The 17,424-nt window shown below is 45.1% G+C and overlaps 1 non-coding gene across 1 annotated transcript; it reads right to left on the bottom strand.

Moving 5' to 3' along the window:
• Positions 1 to 16,187: 16,187 nt before the first annotated feature.
• LOC135173761 (U1 spliceosomal RNA) lies at positions 16,188 to 16,349 on the bottom strand. The gene has a single exon (XR_010301429.1). It is a non-coding gene; the product is annotated as a U1 spliceosomal RNA (small nuclear RNA).
• Between the last annotated feature and the right edge of the window lie 1,075 nt (positions 16,350 to 17,424).

Below are 17,424 nucleotides of genomic sequence, written 5' to 3'. Positions count from 1 at the left end.
CAGTGGACTTCATATGGATCTGAGGCTGGCTGCTTGTCATTCTGATTGTTAGGGATCTGAGGGTGGCCACGCTTCATTCTGATCATTATAAATCACCTCCAGCACAGGTAATTCAGCCAGATTCTGGATACCTCTCTCCATGGTGGCTCACTTGCCTAGGGGTGGCATGTAACATATTTCTTGAAGGGGTACCTCTCCTTCACGCCTGACAGAAGCTGCATCCAAAGGCTGGGGCCTTGTGTCTGTTTTCCAATCACCATGCGTGGTGATTATCCCCAAACCCTTCATAGCTTTCCCTCTCCCCCTTAAGGGTTTTGAACAGAGAAAGCAAAACGGCTTGAAAAGAGATCTTTTCCTGCCTCAGGCTGGGGTGTTTGCCATGTAGCTTATGCTCACACCATGTGAGATTCCAGTGCTGTGGATCTGGCACTGGACTCTAATAGGCTGAGTGCTTCCTGCTCGGTTTATATGGCAATGAAAACAATTAACCTATGAACGTAGTAAAACAAGGTGATTTGAAAGTAGGAATGCAATATTCCATGATTTCTGCTACCTGGACCCTGTTTCCTCCATGATGGACAAGCGACCTATTGTGTCTTCTGTAAATTGCTGCTTCCTGGACACGGTGAATGGGCAGTTGGTGGAGCACACCTTGGCTGCAAACCTGCAGCCACTGAGTCTAGTATGGGAGACTTTCTTAGGTGTGAGGGGACAGGTTAACACCCAAACCATCACACCAACCCTCTGACCTCTCTAAATTATTTGTAATTATTAACAACTCCCTATTGTAGTAGTATTTCCATCACTGAACAGATGGACTAGTAAATAGATCCTAAATTTTGTTTGTATTTCAGGTGGGATTTAAAAAAAAAAAAAAAATTCCTAACTCCTGTCTCATATTCATAATTAATACCATGACACCTGGTCAATACCCCTTCCCTAGACAGTGTCATAATTAACAGGCACAAACTGGTGTTCATGCAAGTTAAGGCTTTAATAAAGTTGCAGGAATCAAGCAATGTACAGGCCTGGGTGCGAGGAGAGACTCTGATCTACCCCAACGCACACCCTTTGCCTTCAGCTTTCTCTTTTTATACCCTAGTCTATTACATATTTACTAAGTTCTAAGAAAAGGTTGGGTTTTCTTTATCAGTTCTTAGGAATGTGAGATGTCTCTTCCACACAGGCCTCCTTTTATGCGGTGGTCCCTCTGGTAATGTTTGATGAAGTAAGGGGTCTTGCTTAAGTGTCTTCCTCATGAACTTCAAAGTCCTGGTTCTTCTATTTGCTCATACAGGAAAGGTGGCACCAGGAGGAATGCATTTCCATTTAAATATGCAAAAGACTATCTCTTCCACATGCCTCCCTCCTTTGTCAATCTAATTACTCTTATCTTTAAGCTTATTGAGATGGTGGTGCAAGCAGGAATGCAGTTACATTCAAACCCCCCCCCCTTCCTCCTTGTCTGTGACCTCTTGCCACGAATTGATCGGATCAAACATATGATTCTATATATTTATCACAATCCCCTATTTGCTTTTTGATCAGATTGATTCATGTTTTAGCTTCAAATCGGGCAATTACTTGCTCTAGAGAGTTTAACTCTCCATCTCTCCTCCTTTCTTTTATCGCCTGAACAATCATTATAGGTTGGGGTTTGGTTCTCTCTTCTGGGTTATGGAGTACAAGAATCACTTGCATTCCTTGCACAACCATCGTGATCAGTCTTACAAACCATGGAATGAGACAAGGTACAATTAATATCACAATTAGCACTCCCCCTCCCACTAAAGCCAATTTAGTCTAATTATTCTATTAAGCATATACATTGGGGTTCCATATCCCCAAGATCCATCTTCTGCCCACGTTGCAGGGTCATAATAGGCAATGATCCTTTCAGGAGGCCACTCGTTGTCTTTCCAATTTCCTATTTGGAGATCCCTCCTGGCCCTTCTTGGCTTGTCAGTCTCAGTGTACAGCTGTTTGCCTAATCTTACTCCCTTGGAGACAGGCAACAGGAAGAAGCTGGGTCTCATTATTCCCAATCTGATAATATCCAACCAGGGCTGGCCACCCATTTATGATTTTGCTACCATTTTACCATGTAACCCCCTTCACATTCCAAATTCCCTATAAAATGACCATTACCCAGTCTCTGCCAGCAACTTCTTCCAATTATATTGGTTTGTAGGACCCACTGGTGCTTTCTGTTACCTCTCTCCACTTTCCAGGATATTTGCTTCCATTGATTTCCAGGGCCATCGATCTCCTTGATTGGTACCTCCACAGACATAACAATTGGTTACATTCAAGGATTTTGCAATATTCTCAGATAAATTTACAAACAATATTTTTAGCAACTGTTGGAATTTCATACTTAACTCCTGATTCTATTTCATGATAAAATGAATGAAATACCAAATGTTGTGATTTTCTCTACGATACTGGCAGCACTGGCCAGGATCCTCTGGGCAAATGTATTTTTCTTGCACACTATAATAACATCTCCACCCCATATTCCCACAATTTGAAGCACCGTTGTTGTCAATAGCCTGGCAAGCAGCAAAAGTGACCCAAAGGGGTTGGCTGCGGTCAGTAGCCATTTGGCTTCTTCCTAACAACTTTCCTTTCTCATCATTTGCACTTACTTCTACCCACCAAGGATAGGAGCTCCTTCCTTTGGATCATAACAAGTGATTTTTAATGTCTCATTACCCCTGGTTTTTATAACAGGGATCTAACTTTCACCCTTTGCACTCATATATTGTATGGTACACCAGTGTTTGAGACACAATTTTGCCCCTCCAAGTCGCAGCAATGCAGTCACTGCAATTCTGGGCTTGTTCCAGGACAGGAGGCTTAACCCAAATATGCACAGCAGAGGTCCGGTCAGGGCCATGTCACTCGGCGGTCACAGCCCAGAGGGGTTGCAGCCCTCGGCAGACCTTCTTCAGCCGCAGCACTGGTTCCCACTCCGGTCTTGCCCTCTTTTTGTTTCCTTGGGTGCCTCTCACTGCCCTTTTTGCTTTCCTTGAAATATGTGTCACAAGTTAAATTAAAACACACAAACAAAACAAACAACTAACTAACAGGCAAAACAACAACAACAACAACAACAAAAAAAACTCTTCCCCACTACACAATCCCTCCTGTTTGTAACAATTTCAACACCTTCCGTCAGTTTGAGTATTGGTTATGAAGTCTCAATTAGTGCCCCCCCCCAGGAGTGATAAGTATTTAGAAATTCCAGCAGTGCTTAGCCTTAGTGTCACTTTGTTTCTCCTGGGTCCGAAGTCACTTGTCCCTCCCGCACAGGTGCTTTTACTCGTGAGGCTGTGTCCGTCTTTTCTCTGCTGTTCTGAGCGCCGTTCCTGTGGTGAGCAGCACAAGAAAAGAGCCTTCCCACAGAGTTAACCAAGTTTGTTCTTTCCAAGTCTTTATCAGTAAAGTATCCGTGCAGGACACCCCCCATCCAAAGAGAGACTTCCTGAGTTTCCCTAGGTGAAGCTCTTAATAGAGTTGACTTAATTACTTTGAATGGGCCTGTAAGTGCTTTTGATCGTTTCAGCTTAAGCCAAGCTAAGCACAAACCCGAATGCACCTCCCAAACCCGGTACAATTTCACAATTGACTGGTGAGCTCACAGATCTCTATGCTTCACCCCCCCCACTCACCACAGAGGGGTGAAGCCTCAGTTCCTATGAGGCACACCTGTCCTCTTATCGAGGGTGGGCTCAGGCCAGTGCTTCACAACCACTTCTGCCTGCCTTGTGAACAACCCGGCAATCACTTCTTTTGGGATCCCTTTCTTTCGGCCTACCCACCACCAATACTGTCTAGTATTCAGATGCTCCCTTCCCCCAGTGTCGCCTGGGGATTCGAAGCATCTGGCTCCGGGGGTCTGGACTCGGAGGTGGGCGATTAATGTTCACCTGCCTCAAGCCTCTAGGCTCAGGCTTATGAACTTCCTCAGGCACCCCATACTGCCTGGCATAACCTAATAGCTCTCTGGCCACCTCCTCCCACGTCCCTTGTCTGCAATCAGGCTGCCTCCTCCCGGGTGTTAAGTTCTCCCTCAGAGCAGCTTGTATTCGGGAGGTAAGTGGGGTGTCAGCTATCTCCTTTTGGAGCTGAATGCCTTTCATCTTAAGGGAGTCAGGAAGCCCCCGACCAAAGGAGTCATTCGCTTTGGGTCCACCAAGAGAGAAAGGGGTGATTCAAAATAATGTTTCAGTTCTCGATCATAGACCATTTGCAAACAAGCTGCTTCTGCACATTTTCCATTATCTGATGCATGCCTCCCCTCAGAACTAGAGGCTCTCCTCTCTCTTTTGAATCAAAGCCCCCCAGCCCAGAAAGTTGCTCGCTGAGTAAGGCTCCAGGGACCACTCCTATTTCCCGTAGTTAGGAACACATTAGCACCCCAATAGCCTGTAGCTTCAGCCTCTGTCAACCTAATTTGATCACCTCCAGTTTTAGAAACACGCCATACATATTCCACCTCAGACTCCCCAGCAGAACGTGTGAACTCTTTACGCTGTTTGGCCAGCTCAGTGGAAGAAAAGGGTGTCTCTTTCGTTGTGATGGCAGGGGTGCCATCCTCATCCTCATACAGCATCTCGGTTTTAATGAGAAGACGCATGTGAGCCGCAGCTTCCTCTGCTGCTGCCAGCTCTGCCTGAGGGTATGTGGAGGCAGGCTCTGCCTGCCGTTCTTCCTTCTTCAAAAACCAATTTTGCCACTTCTGCTCTGTTTTTAATCTGTCCTTAAGATCTGCCACTTCGTCCTTTAAAGTTACAATACGCCCTTGCAGGGAATCTACCAGATCCTGCAAGGAGGAAATGAGTTTATTCTCTCATTCGTTTTGGCTTTGCTTTTCATCTCTCGAAGCGGCCAAACACGCACCCAAAACTGCACAGATGAAAGCTTTGCCCTTTCCCGACTTGGCCGTGCCTCCTTCTGCAGGGCCACAATCTGCTCCTCACACTCTGACAGTTACTCAGTTCTCACGGGCCCAGCCCAGCCCTTCCACAGACGGGCGAGCTCCATGAGCCTCCAACAGACACAAAAACCTCTCCACCGTGGCCATTGCCTTTAACGTAAAAGCTTCACGGGGAGGTCACAACAACACAAAAGACCTTATACCTCAAAATCTTCCCTACAAAAACCGCTCAAGGAAAGCTCCCCCACAAACACTGTTCCCTAGGAAACACGCAATAAATTCCTCCAGGGAGATCCCACCAAGATCTAGCTTCTTGAAGAGGACAGTAACACTTTTCCCCATGAGGACACATTTTACAACAAAGAAACTTCTCAGTTTTGGTTTTCCTAATTAATTTTGAGATAAAATGTGTCCCTTGATCTGAATCAGTATGTTCCACTTCCCCATATCTTGGTATTGTATTTTCCAATAATACCTTTACCACCATATGTGCAGTTGCTCTGCTCACTGGGCAAGCTTCCACCCATTAGGTTAGGTGACCTACTATAACTAATAAGTATTTTACCCTTTTGCAATATCCTTCTACCCATTGTCTACAATATCCAAGGAGTCCCAATAACTGCCTGACTTCTTCTTATTTTCTGGAGTCTTAAACCCCAAGATCCCAGATGTTCTTTCAGGGTCTTGTTTCTTTCCCCTTTGCTCAACCAATGCACTAAATACTTTACTTCTTATTCCACGAATTGTAACTTCTGTTTTGGACACCTTATGTCCTTTTGCTCAAAAGAATAAAAATAAAAAAAAATAGAGTCTGTACGGTGGCTTCCCGGACTGCTTCTTCAGTTTTTCCTGCTATACTGTAACAATTTTATCTCTTCTGGAAACACCAGCTGTTCTAATACCTTCTCCAGTGTTTGACCAAATAAGTTGGGGAATTCTGTAAATCCCTGGGGTAATGCCGTCCACCTTAACTGTTTTCTTCTCCCTATCTATGGATCTTCTCATTCAAATGTAAAGGGATCCTTTGATCCCTTCTTTAGTGAACAAACCCAGAAGGTTAATCCCTGTCCCACTGAAATTCTGGAGGGAGATAGTTCCTTTGTAGGTTATGCTCTGCCTCCAGTAATAATAACAAATCATTTAGACAAATTTTATCTTCTGCTTCCATTTCTACTTCCTTTAAAACAGGTACTTTAAATGGTTCTCCTTTAGCTCCTGTGTCCACAAAAAAACTCCTCTTCCTCCTTATGGAACCTATTAATAATTTTATCAAGGGCTCAGTAGATGGTGAGGTCTCCAAAAGATACAGCCCCTGACTCCCCTAGTCTTCCTTGAATAAGTTCTCATCCTGTGTCCTTTTGCAGCGATATTGCTGGATATGTCCCTTCTTATTGCAACAATGACACACAGGAGGTTCTTTCTCTGATTTTCCAGAGGCCCCTTGGGCCCCATCCTTTTTAATTCTTTAGTTGTAGTTTGTACTGTCCAACCCTCCCTCACTGCTGTTACAAGGATCTTTAGCTCTTGCTCTCTATTTTTCTGCGCCCCTGTGGACAGATAACTTCTGGGCTTCTCTAAGGAATTCCTCTGATCCCTCTCCGGCCGTTTTGCCACTGGATTGAGATCTATTAAACTCTTTTTCAGCCTTTCCACCTAGTCTCTCAGCCACCCCTCAGGGATCATCCAATAACGTTCCGCCCCCTGAACCCTTAGTGGGTACAGGCCAGCCTCAACATTCTCCCTTGTAACATTAGACGGCACTGGGACTGGAGCCGCCGGGAAAAAAAGGAACTCGACGAGAGAGAGAGACAAGCGGCAGCGGCGGGGCCGGGGTGGGGCTGGAGCGGCGGCAGCAGCAAGGGAGAGGCTGGAACGGGCAGTGAGTTCCAGCCTAAGGACTCCCGTTCCTCCCTCGTCTTCCGAGCATACAGCTCTGTAACTTTTCTTTCTGCTTATAGTTCCCAGAGCTCAGCATATTTACCCTCCTCCGGGCTAAACGTTTTCCTGTTTCTCACACATTCTACCAGGGCTTGACAAACCCAGTCCTCTAAAAACTCAAACATAGGCCACTGAACATGTGGCCGTACTGGCTCCTTTGGCCAAATTCTCATACAGTAATAGACTAATTTCAGTTTTGGTTTTGCTTTTCTGGGGCCCCTATCATTCCAATATTTAATCATTAATCTGGTAATTTTGTTTTGCTCCCTCTGTTAAGGTCTTGGGTCCTCAACTTGACCCATCTTTCATGACTGCCTAAAGAGTGTCTTGCAGGGGGCTAAACGACCCTCCTTTAACCCACCCACGAATCCTATAGGAATCGCTTTGAATCCTTTACCGGCCAAATCCCTCGCGGGAGTTTGGAACCGCGGCTTATCGGACCTCCGCACTCGCTTCGGAGTCAGCCTCCGTCTCAAACACACTCTTTCACACCAGGCAGTCGAATCCCACCCAACCGAACGGTTTCCGCAATACTCACGACTCTGTCGTCTTCGCTCGGGTCTGTGCGCACAGAATTAAGGGTCTATAAAAGCGGCTGCAGCCTCATCAGGGAGCTCAAAAAAATGTATTGGTTGATTCCGGCAGAGTTCAGGATATCACCAGCCCCGTATGAGTCTCCCCAGGGAGCCACCAAAAAAAAGGTGGGGCGCCCCTCCCTAGGTGAACCCGCAGAGTCTGGTGATATCCCGGACGAGCCCCCAATTTGTCATAATTAACAGGCACAAACTGGTGTTCATGCAAGTTAAGGCTTTAATAAAGTTGCAGGAATCAAGCAATGTACAGGCCTGGGTGCGAGGAGAGACTCTGATCTACCCCAACGCACACCCTTTGCCTTCAGCTTTCTCTTTTTATACCCTAGTCTATTACATATTTACTAAGTTCTAAGAAAAGGTTGGGTTTTCTTTATCAGTTCTTAGGAATGTGAGATGTCTCTTCCACACAGGCCTCCTTTTATCCGGTGGTCCCTCTGGTAATGTTTGATGAAGTAAGGGGTCTTGCTTAAGTGTCTTCCTCATGAACTTCAAAGTCCTGGTTCTTCTATTTGCTCATACAGGAAAGGTGGCACCAGGAGGAATGCATTTCCATTTCAATATGCAAAAGACTATCTCTTCCACATGCCTCCCTCCTTTGTCAATCTAATTACTCTTATCTTTAAGCTTATTGAGATGGTGGTGCAAGCAGGAATGCAGTTACATTCAAACACACACACACCCCCCCCCCCCTTCCTCCTTGTCTGTGACCTCTTGCCACGAATTGATCGGATCAAACATATGATTCTATATATTTATCACAACAGGAATCCCAGCTGCTTAATTTCCCTACCTTCTCATTCCAAACTATCAGCCCAGTTACCCTCGCATTGCAAAGGCCAGATGGATTTAACTCCACTGCCCTAGTAAGTTTAGAGTATTTATAATTTGTTTATTTGTCTTGCTAGCCCATGTAAATGAGCTGTATGATAAGGAGCTTTAGAAAAACTTTGAATCTTTAACTGTATGCTGCTAATGGCACAGTTTAGGGATATGTGCTACTTTTGCTACTCTCCCTACTGACATCTCAGATTTCTACGGGGTGCCTATTGCATATAACGAGGGAAAGCATGTGTGAGTGTGTGTGTGTGTGTAGAACAAAGCAGCTTCTTGAGCTGGAATATGAGGACCACTTTCATTCGGTGACAGCCAGTGTCGAAGCAGGAGACTCACACCCTGCCAGCATAACTCCAAGGTTATCTCAATCTCTAATGGAGATAACACATGTAGCAAACCATCTTTGAGATCAGAAAGACTTTTCATTAAAAATATTAATATTGTTTGGAGCCATGAAAATTTAAGCCACAGACAATGATGCTGAAACACATCTGAACTAAAGATGTGTGGTTATGTGCTGGACGGAGGAAAAAAACCCTGCATCCGTGCAGTTTGTATTTCTGCTTCTGACTTCTTTTCAGGAGAATTGTCTCCAGAGCCAACACAATATTGTACCGGCAGCAGCCGCCTGTAAAGCAGCGACAAACTTCACAAATAGGCAAACGTTGAGTCACACAAGGCAAGCGGGAACAACACTTGAGAGAGTGAAGGATCCAGCAATGCAATAATTCAACTAGTCACAAGGTGGAGCTAGAGAGAAGCGGAACGGCAAGACACAGTCAGGCTCTCTGGAGTCATAGGTTCCATGTCTTGCAGAATTGACCACATTCCAGCTCATCCTCTGATCTTTCACATCTCTTCAATCTTGCTAAGCTTTTGACATTTTAGAATAAATAGTGAGATAAAAGATATGTGAAAACTGGGAATAAGTGTACATATTATGAAGCGGCCTGGGTTTTCTAATTGAGACTCGGGCTACAGGAAAGGATAATAAATACGTCCAGAAGTTAAATAGCACTTACAGGAACCTTGTAACCTGATCCCCTTTACTATTTAAGCTCTTTAGCTTAAATAAGTATGTTTTAAATAGAATTAAACACTTAGGGATATACTGTTATGTGCTTTAGTATGCTGTTTGCTCAGCTTTACTTTACTTACCACGAGTAGTTTGATTTGCTGAAGCTTTAGGATGCAAGCTGTAACTTTCCATGAGGATATCCTGAGCTACACCTACTTAGTCAAAACAGGACCACCAGAACCAGCGTAAGTCAGAAGATCAAGAGGCTTCAAGGCTACAAGTATCAACAGCAGCTGCAAGTAGTCAAAACAATGGCCTGCTGCACGGACACAGAGAACGAGTCCCACAAGGAATCAGTGGGAGTCAGAGAATCTCAGGCTAGAATCACCACTGGATCAAAGGGTGCATGAAAGGTCAATTTGACCTTACTGCTCTACCATTCTATTCAATTATTTATTTTAATGAGATTCTATATCTGAGACTCGGTTAGGAGAACCCTAAGATTCTGACTGTGCTTCTTTAACAACCACAGCACTTGCATAGATGCTACTGCTTTTCCCAATGTGAGCACTATGGGGTTGACAGACCAACAAGATACTACAGGAAAGCTTCTGCACTGAGCTGCATTCCCTGGAATTGAACAGGGCGAAAACTACCTGAAAAAAGTCCAGCTTGCATCTGTGTCCTGGGAAACTAATAAAGCAAATTCATGCTGCATAAGGACATGAGTGTCTTTTTTTCTTTGATTGCTTGTTGAGGGTTGTTTTGTTTGTGTTTGTTTGTTTGTTTGTTTTTTGGGGTTGTGTTTGGCATCAGTGAATGCATGCAATTATGCATGTCAAACAGCACTGGGGGGAAAAAGGGACATGGGATTAATAGAACCACAGAATGGCATTTTAAATTTCCCATATTTGCTGCTTGCTATTTGTTCAGTTCTGTTGATGTTTTGTCTCCAAGTTCCACCTTTTCCACTGTTTTGTTTAATTCCTCTGTCAGGACTTCCAAAACTGTGAGTGGCACAGCTTTTGTATTTTTTACTTTCTCTGGTTTCACAGATGCCATGCATACACATCCCTCACTGGTCTATCACACAGCAGGGAGGGCAGACTGTGGACCTTGTCATGTTTATATTTCAGCCTCAGGACTCAGAATGAAAACTAAGTGCAAACCCACTGCACCAACTTTGTCTCAGGATCAGCTGCCAAAAACTGTCCATGAAAGGAGACGTAACTGAAACACAGTCCTTGGAAGCAAGCAGTGAGTCTTTTGCCAGAATGATAAGCCAAGGATCACAACCTCTCTAATCATATCAGTATATGAAGAACCTCTGCAAAAGTTAAGGACTAACAGACTTCTGAACTTCAGCTATCTGCTTGAAGTAACTACTTTCAGCAAAGGCTTCAGTGCTTTTTTTTCCTTTACCATAGGAAATGTTTCTTAGAAGGCAGTTTCTGTTAGTGCAGCAATATACTCTGGCACTTTGCTTATTTTAAATCAACACACTGTGCATCTGTGGTTGTGTAAGCAGATAAGGCAGAAGAAATCAAAATTAATGAAAGAAAACCCCTGGCCCCAAAGCTTACTGAATTCACTCTTAAGAATACTTGGATGTTCAGCTCTACTGTCACTGCTTTGTGTACTGCAATGGCAATAAGATGATTCTTTGAAGATGGTTTAGCAAGTGAACAAATACTTAAATTTACACTACCCATGACTTCTCTTATTTACATGCAAGACCAAAACCATACAGAAACCATTACTAGTAACCATAAAGCACCAGTGTCCATGGGGGGAAAAAAAAAAAAAAAACACGACATTTTGTTTCCTCCCTCCACATTTCTCACTACTGGACTCACTACTGGAAACTTCCATCACCAGCCTTTGCTGGGTTAATGAAGGAAATGGCTTTAGTGTGGTTCTCCAAGAGAAGTTCAGCCCTGTAAATACTAGGCACACTGGAGGACCAACCTCCTTCCCCACCCCCCCACCCCTCCCCCTTCATCTGTCAGGAAAAAGGGAGAACTGCCAAACTATCATGCAGCTACAGAATTACAGAGTCATAGACTGGTAGGGGTTGCAAGGGACCTCTGGAGATCACTTACATCAACCCCCCTTCTAATAGAGGTATGCCTAGATCAGGTTGTGCAGTAATATGTCCATGGAGGTCTGAAAAATCTCCAGAGAAGAAGACTCCACAACCTCTCTGGGCAGCCTGTTCAGTGCTACATGAACCTCACAGTAGAGAAGTGTCTCATGAAGCTCATGTGAAATGTTGTGCAATTTAGTTTGTACCCATTGCCCCTTGTCTATCAGTGGAAAGAGCCCAACCCCATCCTCATGACCTCCCCTGTTCAGACACTTACATGCATTGTTAAGATCCCCTCTTATTCTGCTCTTCTCCAGGCTAGAAAGACCCAAGTTTCTCACCCTCTTAAGAGAGATGCTCCAGTCCTCTAATCATCCTCATGGCCCTCCATTGGATTCTGTCCAGTAGTTCCCTGTCTCTTTTGAACTGGAGAGCCCAGAGCTGGACACAGTTCTTTTGGTGCACCCTCACCAGGGCAGAATAAAGGGACAGGATAACCTCCCCCAACCTGATGGCTGCAGTTTCTTCTTAATGCACTCCAGAATACTGTTTCCTTTCTTGGCCATGAGGGCACATCGATGGCTCACGGTGAACCTGTTGTCCAGCAGCACTTCCAGGTCCTCCTCCTGGAGTTAATTTCCAGCAGTTCATCCTCAAACCTAGATGTCTATCAGACTGGTCAAGCATGATTTTACCTTCATGAATCCATGCTGATTATTCCTGATAACTTTCTTTTTTGTTCCACATGCTTAGAGATGACCTCCAGAATTAGCTGTTCCATCACCTTTCCAGGGATGCAGGTGAGAATGTCTGGCCTGTAGTTTCTGGGGCCCTCCTTCTCAATCTTTTAGAAGACTGGAGAAACATTGTATTTCCCCTAGCCCTCAGGCACATCTTCTGTTCACCATGACCTTTCAAAAATTATAGAGAGTAGTTTGGCCATGACCTTAGCCAGATCCTTCAGCACTTGTGGGTACATCCCTTCAGGGCCCATGGATCTGTGGTTGTCCAACTTGTGAAGGTGATCTCTAACCCAAGTCCTCCCTGACTAAGGATCCTGTTCAATATCTTTATTGATGATCTGGACGAGGGCACTGAGTCCAGCATCAGTAAGTTTGCAGATGACACCAAGCTAGGAGCAGGTGTTGATCTGTTGGAAGGTAGGAGAGCCCTGCAGAGGGACCTGGACAGGCTGGATGGGTGGGCAGAGGCCAATGGGATGAGATTTAACAAGGCCAAGAGCAGGCTTCTGCACTTTGGCCACAACAACCCCAAGCAGCGCTATAGGCTGGGGACTGAGTGGCTGGAAAGCAGCCAGGAAGAAAGGCACCTGGGGGTACTGATAGATAGTAGGCTGAAGATGAGCCAGCAGTGTGCCCAGGTGGCCAAGAGAGCCAATGGCATCCTGGCCTGCATCAGGAACAGTGTGGCCAGTAGGACAAGGGAGGTTATTCTTCCCCTGTACTCAGCACTGGTCAGGCCACACCTTGAGTACTGTGTCCAGTTCTGGGCCCCTCAATTCAAGAGAGATGTTGAGGTGCTGGAACATGTCCAGAGAAGGGCAACAAAGCTGGTGAGGGGCCTGGAGCACAAATCCTATGAGGAGAGGTTGAGGGAGCTGGGATTGTTTAGCTTGGAGAAGAGGAGGCTCAGGGGTGACCTCATTGCTGTCTACAACTAACTGAAGGGAGGTTGTAGCCAGGTGGGGGTTGGCCTCTTCTCCCAGGCAACCAGCAATAGAACAAGGGGACACAGTCTCAAGTTGTGCCAGGGTAGGTATAGGCTGGATATTAGGAAGAAGTTCTTCACAGAGGGAGTGATTTCCCATTGGAATGGGCTGCCCAGGGAGGTGGTGGAGGCACCGTCCCTGGGGGTCTTCAAGAAAAGCCTGGATGAGGCACTTAGTGCCATGGTCTAGTTGATTGGTTAGGGCTGGGTGATAGGTTGGACTGGCTGATCTTGGAGGTCTCTTCCAACCTGGTTGATTCTATGATTCTATGATTCTATGAAATTCCTTCCTCCAGGCTTTCTCTCTTACCTCCAGGGACTGAGGTCCAGCCTAAGCAGTAGAGACTGAAGCAAAAGCAGCATTCAGTAAATCTGTGTCCTCTGTCACCAGGGCAGCCACCTTATTCAGCAGTGCACTCACATTTTCCCTGGTGTTCTTTTTCCTGTGAATGTACTTGAAGAAGCCTTTCTTGTTATATTTTACATCCTTTGCCAGATTTAGTTCTAAGAGTCTTAGATTCAACATTGTTGCATTCCTACACACTCTGGCAATGTTCCTATATTCTTCCCAAGTGGACAGCCCATTGTCCACACACTGTGAACATCCTCTTCCATGTAATTTTTTTCCAGAGTCTCCTTATTTATCCATGCAGTTCTCTTGCCTTCCTTGCTTGATTTCTTACTCATGGGGATTCACTGATCTTGAGCTTGGAGGAGGTGGTGCTTGAATTTTAACCAGATGCCTTCATCTCCCCTATCTTCTAGAGGCCTAACCCATGGGATCCTTCCAAGTAGGTCTCTGAAGAGGTCAAAGTTGACTCTCCTGAAGTGTCCAGGGTAACATTGCTACTTACCCTAGGCTCATATGGAAAAAAAATTTGAGTCCACTGAAGATAATTCACAAATTATGAGTGTTAGCTAGTGCAAACCCCAGTAAAATAGAACAATAAAAAACATCAGGCTTTGTCTTCAGAAATTATATGGAGCCACAAGTAAAGCAACACATAGGGGTCATTCCAAGGCCAATGTAATTGGAAATTTCCATAAAGATTCAAAGATAGTCAAAGGAGGATATATTCACACCATTGCATACACTCTGCACTCCATGTACCAAAACATTCTTCTAGAGGTCAGACACACTGATAGTGCAAGGACAATGAAAGCTGAACACTTTTCCCTTTGACTTCAACGGTCAGGACTGTGAAGGTGCATTATATGGCACCATAAAAAGTCTTCTGAAGTGAGTGAGCCAACATGTCTCACTTAAAACTTGTCTAAGGAAAACAAAGCTAGAGCATCAGAATTGCTTACAGGCTGTATTCCAAGCTCCCAGTCAGCTTCATGGACCATTTATCTGTAGGCAAAGCAAGGAAGCAGCAACCTCAAATCACATTCTTTGACTCCCACACCAATGAAAGCAAGCAGGTGAACTTCATATCAAGATATAGTTTAGTGTATTTAGTTTAGTGTGTCAGTCACACTACAAAGATCTTTGCAAGCCTACTGCCTAATGTTTTAGGGCCACTCAGAAGCAAGCAGGTAAGACATAGCAGCTGCTCAGGGAGCAGCATTTCAAAAGATGCTTCTTTCTAGATTTCCAGAGATGACTAAAGCTTTAAAATGCCCTGGATATTCTGCTGGAAATTGCTAAAAATAAACAAACACACGTTTCCCTACTACTTGTGACTGTGATGAAAAAAGTAATGATTAACCACTAAGTGAGAACATCTCATGAACTGAATCACAGAAAGATCCTAGTAGGGGTGGGTAGGAGGAAATCCCATGTATGAGCTGATGGTCAAGACTGTCTCTTATATTAGCTTGTTGTACAGGTGATGTGTTAGCTGTGTTCTCATATAGGTTGGCCATTCCAGACTTGGAGTTGTAGTACTGAAATTCATATGGATCCATATATAAGAATATCCAGTAGGAATACAAATGTTTTAATGAACAAAAATTCTCTCCTGTAAGGAGCACAAGTTCCCTCACCTGTAATTCATTAGTGAGCAAGCTCAGGAAGTGTGGGATGGAAGAGCAGATGGTGAGGTGGGTTAGGAACTGGTTACAAGATAGAGTTCAAAGAGTGGTGATCAATGGTGCTTGGTCCAGCTAGAGAGCCACAGCTCAGTGGAGTCCCCCAGGAATCAGTGCTGGGTCCAGTCCTGTTCAACATCTTCATCAATGACATTGATGAGAGGACATCATCTGCTCAGCAAGTTTGCTGATGACCCCAAGCTGGGAGGCTTGGCTGATACAGCTGAAGGCTGTGTGGCCATCCAGAGAGACCTGGGCAGGCTGGAGAGCTGGGCACAGAGGAACCAAACGAGGCTCAACAAGGACAAGTGCAGAGTCCTGCACTTGGGGAGGAATAATAAACTGCACCAGTACAGGCTGGGAGGTGATCTGCTGGAAAGCAGTCCTGTGGAGAGGGACCTGGGAGTCCTGGTGGATAACAAGTTACCCATGGCATAGCAATCATAGAATCATAGAATCAACCAGGTTGGAAGAGACCTCCAAGATCGTCCAGTCCAACCTATCACCCAGCCCTGTCCAGTCAACTAGACCATTGTTGGAGAATTCTTGTTAGCAGAGGACACAGAAATGATAAACATGAGCAACTGTGCTGAGAAACATCCCTGGGACACTGCTAGCCCAGGAAATCAAACTGTAAACAAGTGAGCACCCCACACACAGCTGCAGTGGGCAGAGTTAGATAGCCAAGGGGGCTGGAGTAGGTGGTCTGGAGGGCTGAGCCTTAGAATGTTATGGCATGCTGACCTATTGATGCCTTACAAGTAACCCTGTACCCTCTGATTGTAACCAATATTAAGTTGAGCACGCCTCTTGCTAGAACGCATATAAGTCACTGTATCACGGAAATAAAGTGGATTATGACCATCTAACCATATTGGTGAACAAAGAGTCATTGTACCCATAGCGCTCCACCGACAGACTATGGCACTAAGTGCCTCATCCAGGCTTTTCTTGAACACCTCCAGGGACGGTGCCTCCACCACCTCCCCGGGCAGCCCATTTTTTTTTAAACATATTGGGAGAGCACAAACGCAGTCCCCCACTGCCACAAATTATGCAGCCGAGTTTCCCGCATTTGGGGAAATCGCAGGGGTCAGCACAGGGAGTGCAAAGGATGAGCCTCGCCCTGGGAAAACCACCTGCCTGATCATGGTGTCTCCCCTGCCAAGAAGGCCAGTGGGATCCTGGGGCGTATTAGGAAGAGTGTGTGCAGCAGATCAAGGGAGGTTCTCCTTCACCTCTACTCTGCCCTGGTGAGACTTCATCTTGAATACTGCATTCAACTGTCCCAGTTTAAGAGGGACAAGGATCTGCTGGAGAGGGTCCAGTGGAGGGCCATGAAGATGATGAGGGTACTGGAGGGCATGGCTTATGAGAAGAAGCTGAGGGACCTGGGGCTTTTTAGTTTGGAGAAGACTGACAGGGGATTTAATGAATGTTTATAAACATCTGAGGGCTGATCAGGAGTGGGGGGACAGGCTCTGCTCACTTGCTCCCTGTGATAGGACAAGGAGCAATGGGTGTAAATTGCAGCACAAGAGGTTCCACCTCAACATAAGGGGGAACTTCTTTACTGTAAGAGTGACAGAGCACTGGAACAGGCTCCACAGAGGGATTGTGGAGTCTCCTTCTCTGGAGACTTTCAAGGCCTGTGTGGATGCACTCCTTTATGATCTGTGCTAGATTATGTGGTCCTGCTCTGGCAGGGGGGTTGGACATGATAATCTCATTGGGTCCCTTCCAAGCCCTAACATCCTGTGATCCTGTGATCTATTCCTGTGTTACAATAAGGAAATTCTACCTTCTGTGCTGTTTTATATTTTTTAGAGAGTTGAAAAACATATTTCCTATTACATGAATTTAAAAAAAAAAAAAAATTCCATGACCATTCAAGAATTGCTACCATATTCAGAAGATTTCTACCATATTTAGCAGAATAAAAAGAAGGATTGTGCTGCCAAAAAAAACCCCAGAACAAACCAAACCAACCAAACAAAAAAAAACAACTACCAAAAAAACCAACCAGACAGCCCCTTTCCCCTATGCCCTCTCCTCTAATGACAGACATTTAATTTCAAGCAGAATTATCTGACTTCTACCAAACTGGTCCAAAACAGTCTTAGTCATGGCCCTTCTCTGGGCTTTGTGACACAGTCAGCTGCATCACAGTCTTACCCTTCAGCATGCAATCTGCTGTGGTCTTTGACTGCTTCAGTTACTGGCATAGAGACTTGATGTTCATTCCTCATTT

Source organism: Pogoniulus pusillus, chromosome Z, assembly GCF_015220805.1.
Source record: "Pogoniulus pusillus isolate bPogPus1 chromosome Z, bPogPus1.pri, whole genome shotgun sequence".
Classification (NCBI taxonomy): Eukaryota; Metazoa; Chordata; class Aves; order Piciformes; family Lybiidae; genus Pogoniulus; species Pogoniulus pusillus.
The sequence above is the reverse complement of the archived record's forward strand: the minus strand, read 5'-3'. Positions and strand labels throughout refer to the sequence as shown.